Source organism: Myodes glareolus, chromosome 25 (genome assembly GCF_982192425.1).
Source record: "Myodes glareolus chromosome 25, mMyoGla1.1, whole genome shotgun sequence".
NCBI lineage: Eukaryota > Metazoa > Chordata > Mammalia > Rodentia > Cricetidae > Myodes > Myodes glareolus.
In genome coordinates, this window is record NC_142050.1 from 35,422,439 (window position 1) to 35,429,293 (window position 6,855).

Below are 6,855 nucleotides of genomic sequence, written 5' to 3' on the forward strand. Positions count from 1 at the left end.
GAGAGGTTCTCACGAACAGCTTCTATCTCCCTTGCCAGAGTTTGATTTTTTTTTTATAAGACTAAGGGAAAGGATAAAACAAACAAAACCCCAGAACCTATTAAATTAATAGTGACCTTTTTTTGGTTTTTTGAGACAGGGTTTCTCTGTAGCTTTGGATCCTGTTCTGGAACTAGCTCTTGTAGACCAGGCTGGTCTCGAACTCACAGAGATCTGCCTACCTCTGCCTTCCGAGTGCTGGGAGCCATGTGTCAAGCCTTCTAACTTCAGACTCCCAAGTGCGAGAGTTCCCAGGTTTAATAAAAGGAATCCAACCCAACTCCCAAGAACTTCAGATTTAAATATGTATTTCGATCAGAAGAAATTGAAATATACTATGAAGCAAACAGAAGACCCCAGATGCATGGCTTATCTCTATATCACTGTCCATCACATCTCGAATCTGTGGACTCTCCTCCTCTACCTGAGCACAAAAGGCCTCTTGATTATTTACCTGTGCTAGCAAATGACCTGTAACCTGTACGTACCTTTGACTAGTCTTTATTTACAATATGGGGCTGAGCGAACCTAATGTTTGATCTCTGAAATGGCCTGGGGCATGGTATTGACCCTCAACTGAAGTTAAACAATGTTATTTAACCGTTGGCCCGTGAGCTGTTTATTGGTAGCATGTACAAATCATCTATCAGGACCATGTGATAGTAATAACTACATTTATAATTTGCCCAGACTTTGGCGGGAACTTGGAGGAACTAAGGCCGGTCATACACTAAAATATGCCAGCCCATTCTAAGAATTCAGGGCAAGTTTTGGGCTTCTTGGTACCAAGATATTTATACATGTCAGCCAGTGGTGGTTCAGCAACCTGAAGGAGAAGTGGGAGAGGAGAGCTTCAGATGGTGGGAGGGGAGAAAGCCTGCTCCTGAGATTGCTAGAGCCTACCAATGCATCCCCGCCTCTACTTTACTCTTTACCTGGAATAGGATGGTCCCATGGGTTCCAACTGAGTCCTGCAAATCTTTTTACTAATCAAATTCTTAAAATAATTGGTAATTTATACCTCACACTAAACTGAAGTCAGGAAGTTGTGATACACTGAACCACACTGACTCTTGGCACACATGTCAAGTTACTCCTGAAGACAGTTGTCCCCAACTGCACTTGCCAGTTATATGACATTAAAAAAATTGTAGGTATAATCAATATTTTCTAGTAAGCTTTTATTTCATAAGTTTATTTTTAGGATGGATCCAAACTTTTTCTCATCAGGCTGTTATCAAAGAACTTTGAAGGTTTTGTATCCAAACCTTCTTTACTCTTTTTCAATCCTCGGGGAAGATAAGATGCAATAATAACAAGGGAATTGAGAGACTCTAGAAATCCCATATTGTATCCTCCATTACCCTTTATGATCTGGCTCTCTCTAATCCCCCTATCTGTAAAAACATGCCTCGCCTCAAAAGACGCCCCCATTCTAAGCCCAGACCCTACCAGGCTATTAACAAGTGCTATCGACAAAGTACTGGTGGCCATGTCATCAAACAGGCACAAGTGGGTCTTCTCAAGTAGATACCAAAGCAACCTTTCAACTCCCTGAAACCTGGAGACTTTGTCTTCCGAGAACAAGAACAAAGGACAATTCGCCTTGAGTGTTGATGGGTTGGACCTTGCCAGACACTGTGGATGAATGGCTGACGGGATAGCAAAGCTCCAAGATTTTGCTTTTGAGAAAAAGTTTCCCTGTTCAGACCAAGCTGAGCTTAAACTCTTTGCGAGTCCCCTTTTCCAAGCTCCCCGTTGATGGGATTATAGGTGTGCACCAACAGTTGAAGACACTGGGTCACTTTTCAGTGGCAGCTCTGATAGCTCAAACCTGGTGTACGTAGCACTAGGCATAGAGTTCCCCTACTGATATAAGAAAATACTAGCATCAAAAGGGGATACTTCATCAAAACCACAAGATGAAAAGACCCTAATTCTCTCCTTCTTTGGGGACAGATACTCTATGTAAACACAGAGTTACCAAAACTGCATCAACTGCTTTCTCTCCAATCACAGTACCTACTTCTGCATCTTCAAATTCCCAGGGTAAAAAAATTATCAAAATACCCAAGTACTGTCTTGTCCTCACACTAAGAGGGCACAAGGTATGCAAAACAGACCTGTATCTGTGAGTTACCCTCAACATCACTCAGATTCCCTGTTTACAAAAAGCTCTTCCATCTCCTTCAGGCTTCCTCAAGGAATGTGATTTGCCTGACTTCCAGAAGTTTCTAGAACAAAACTCATTGGTTCCATGTATGTTCTCTGGTTTGGCTTGGTTTGGTTTGGTTGGGGGCGGGTATTTGTTTTTGTTCTTGGTTTCTGTTTTGTTGTTTTTGTTTTTGCTTTTCCAAAACAGGGCTTCTCCCTGTAGCCCCAGATGTCCTGGAATTCGTTCCAGTAGATCAGGCTGACCTTGAACGCAGACTTCCTCCTGAGTGCTGGGATTAAAGGTGTGCACCACCACTCTCTGGCTCCCTGTCTGTTCTTTTTCTTTTTTTAATATTTATTTTATTATTATTATTATTATTATTATTATTATTATTATTATTATTATTCACCTACTACTCTAGACGGATCTATGGTGGACAGTGGAAGCCTGTGTGCCATTCTGCTGGCCGTCGGGGGAAGGGAGGGGCGGTGCTGACAGACGATACAGAACTACTTGCGCTGGGCCGGGAATTGAACTCAGGTCCTCGGGCAGAGTGGTTGGGCGCTCTACCCCCGAGCCATCTCTCCAGCTAGAAGATTTATTTATTTATTTATTTATTTATTTTGTGTGCACTGGTATTTTGTCTGCATGTATACCTGTGTGAGGAGGTCAGAGTTACAGGCAATTGTGAGCTGCCATGTGGGTTCTGGGAATTAAACTCACGTCCTTTGGAAGAGCAGTCAGTGCTCCTAATGCCTGAGCCATCTCTCCACCCCCTCCCTGTATGTTCTTCATGGGTGTTGGTTGATAGCATTTACAAATTACTGACTAAATGGGATCTGAATGCCAACTGTAAGACCTGACATAGGCCACAGAGATGGCTCAGCAGGTAAAAGCACTTGTGCAAATGTGATGACCCGAGTTCAAGTCCCAGAACCCACATGAAAAGTGGAAGGAGAGAACTGACTCCTCAAAGTTGTCCTCTGACCTCTACATGTACACACACACACACAGATTTCAGGGATGACCACATTGCCTCTTTCCAGCTGGCATGCTTGCCACCCATTCTCAAATTCTTTGGCTTTGCATACTCCAGTGCATCTTCCTCCCTCTGGCTCTGTTTTCTCATGTTCTAAGGACAGCAGTCATTGGATCAAAACCCACCCTAACCCAATATGAACTGATCTTAGCTAATCATATCTGTAAAGACCCTCTTTCCAAAGAGGTCATGTTCTGTAGTTTGGAATAGACACCAATGAGCCAGAACATTCCATAATATAAAATTGTTTTGAAAATTAAATTAGAAAGGACATGTAAAGTACATAGTAAGTAAACTGAAAAATAAACCTCTTTGATATTATTATTTCAGTTGTGAATTTGGAGCTGCTGAGAAAGTATAATTCATAAGCAATTCTCTTATTGAATGTATGTATGTTGCAAAAAGGAGTGGCGGGCTGCGTTCCTGCTGCCCGGCTCCCTGCCGACTGGCTAGCTTATGCCCAAAATAATTACAGAAATTGTATTCATTTAAACACTGCCTGTCCCATTAGTTCTAGCCTCTTATTGACTAATTCTCACATCTTGATTAACCCATTTCTAATAATCTGTGTAGCACCACGAGATGGTGGTTTACTGGGAAAGATTCAGCATGTCTGACCTGGCGGCTGGCTCCATGGCATCTGCCTGACTCTGCTTCTTTCTCCCAGCATCTGTCTACTCTGCCTATCTAAGCTGCTGTTCTATCAAAAGCCAATGCAGTTTCTTTATTAACCAATGAAAATAACACTTAGACAGATGACCTTCCTACATCATTTCCCCTTTTTCTGTTTAAACAAAAAAGAAAGACTTTCACTTTAACACAGTAAAATTACATATAACAAAACAGTTATTAAGCAAGAATTATAGTTACAATATTTATATCTACTTTATCTTTCATCATAACTAAGGAAAACTATAACTATCTATTTATTCTTTAACTCCATCAAAGACTCCAGAAGGATATAATACTACCAAAGTAAACAAGAAATGTTTAGAACTCTAGAAATGACAGAGACATCTCGCTGCCTGGACAGTCACCCAAAGTTTTTTTGTACCATTGGGACATCCATCTTCAGGAGGGTCTTCTATTTATCTGTTGCTTTCATTGGTTAATTAATAAAGAAAACTGCTTGGCCTGATAGGTCAGAACATAGGTAGGTGGGGAAGACAGAACAAAATTGTGGGAGAAAGAAAGCAGAGGCAAGAGACGCCATGAAGCTCCAGCCCAAGATGGACATAGGTTAGAATCTTCCCAGTAAGCCACCACCTCGTGGTGCTACACACATTAATATAAATGGGTTAATCAAGATGTGAGAGTTAGCCAGTAAGAAGCTAGAGCTAATGGACAGGCAGTGTTTAAATGAATACAATTTGCGTGTTGTTATTTCGGGTATAAACTAGCCAGTCAGGAGCCAGGCGGCAGGAAAGCGGCCCGCTGCTCCTTTTACCTACATACGTAGTGTTTATTTTAGGTAATTAAATCAGTGAATGGCGTCTGGACACCAGGATATATTTGTTAAGTACTCCGAGTGATTCTTCCATGTAGTTAGGGTTAAAAGTTAACTTCCAGTTAACAGGCCTCCCAGTGCTGTGCTGGAGAAGCACTCTCATTAAGTAAGTCTATGTGTGACTGTTCACCCATGAACATACAAATGGAGGAGAGGCCAAATAAGACTGCTTAGCTGCCGTGGTAGGAGTCTGTTAAGGAAAGCCGTAGCCGGCCAGCTTGAGAGAGTGGCTATGTGGGTTGGAACCAGAAAGGCCCTAGAGCCACAGTTGTCTAAACTCTTGGTGTCACAACATGTGCCAGACACGGAGCTACAAGACTGAGTTTGTGCCTTGCTGGGTATGAGTGCTTCTTTGGTCTCTTTTTGATTGGCCTGTTTCTTTCTTGGGGATGTGTGGTAGTTTGAATGAAAATGGCTTAAATTTTCTTTAACAGGCAGTGGCACTGTGGGAAGGTGTGACTTTATTGGAGTAGCTATGGCCTTGTTGGAGAAAGTGTGTTACTGCGGAGGTGGGTTTTAAACTCTAGTATTTGTTCAAGCTTTGCTTAGTGTGATACTCAGTCTACTTCCTGTTGCTTACATATCAACATGTAGCCTCTACCTCTCCAACACCACATCTGCCTGCACACTGCCATATCCTACCATGATGATAAAAGACTGAACCTCTGAACTGTAAGCAGGTCACTCCACTTTAAATGTTCTTTGTAGTGAGGAGTTGCGGGCAGGCCTGCTTTTCATCCTGCCCAGCTCCCGCACGGCTAGCTTAGCCCCAGAAATAATAACACATAAGTTGTATTCATTTAAATACTGCCTGGCCCTTTATCTCTAGAGAGTTAGTTACTGACTAACTCTCATATCTTGATATTAACCCATTTCTAATAATCTCGTGGTAGCACCACTAGGTAGTGGCTTACCGGAAAAGATTCAGCATGTCTGACCTGGTGGCTGGCTCCATGGCGTCTGCCCCATTGCCCTCTTCCCAGCATTCTATTCTGTTTACTCCGCCTACCTAATTTTCTGTCCTATCAAAGGGTCAAGGCAGTCTCTTTATTGACCAATGAAAATAACACAATAGACAGATAACCCTCCTCCATCAGTTCTTATAAGAGCTTCCACGGTCATGGTGTCTCTTCGTGGCAACGGAAACCCCAACTAAGACAAAAGTTGGTACCAGGGACTGGGGTATTGCTATGATAGCTGTATCATGTTTTTGTTTGGCAGAATCTGGACTTTGGTACTTTGGGTTTGGAAAACAGTGGAATGCTTTAAGCACTGCTTAATGGACCATACTGATCGGAGCATGGAAGACGGTGATGCTGAGTGTGATTTGATGGATGGGTGGGGAGTGCTACCTCAAAAGGTTTCAGAGAATTTTAGTGTGTGGCTTAGAGATAGTTCTTGGGATATTTTGGTGAAGAATGTTGCCCTTGTCCCAAAAGTCTGCTGAAGTGAAAGTGAAGAACTTTGGATTAAACCCATTGGCAGAGGAAATTCCAAAACAACCTAATATAGACTCTGTCATGTGGTTATTAGTGGTAACTCTGATGAATACTTATAATGAAAAGGAGCAAACTAAGAAAATAAAAATGCAAAAATGTACAGATTGAGAAAAGGGACACCAGGAAATGGAATAGAGCTAAATCCTGTGTTCAAGGAGATAAACATATTTAGAATAAAGGGAACAGTGACCTCGGAGCAAGAGCTTACCCAGCTAAATATCCAACTTGTGAAAAGGAATGAAAGAAAAGCTTAGAGCCAGATGTGATGGTACATGCCTTTAATCCCAGCACTGGGAAGTCAGAGGCTGATAGATCTCAAACTTTGAGGCCAGCCTGGTCTACAGAGCAAGTTTCAGACTAGCCAAGCTTAGGCAGTGAAGAAAGCCATGGAAAACAGAAAGCTGGTGAATATGTAATTAGACAAGATATAATTAAGTCATGTTCCAGCCCTAGCAAGAAGTAGAACATGGCAGCTTCAGTGCTGGTTTTGGCTTTAGAGTCAAGGACAGAAGAAAGGGGTTATGGAATTTCTCTCCACGCCTAAGGAAAGCCACTGAGGTCAGGCGTGTGTCAGGGGCACCCCTGAATGGAGGCCTAGAGGGGCCATCGCCTGAAG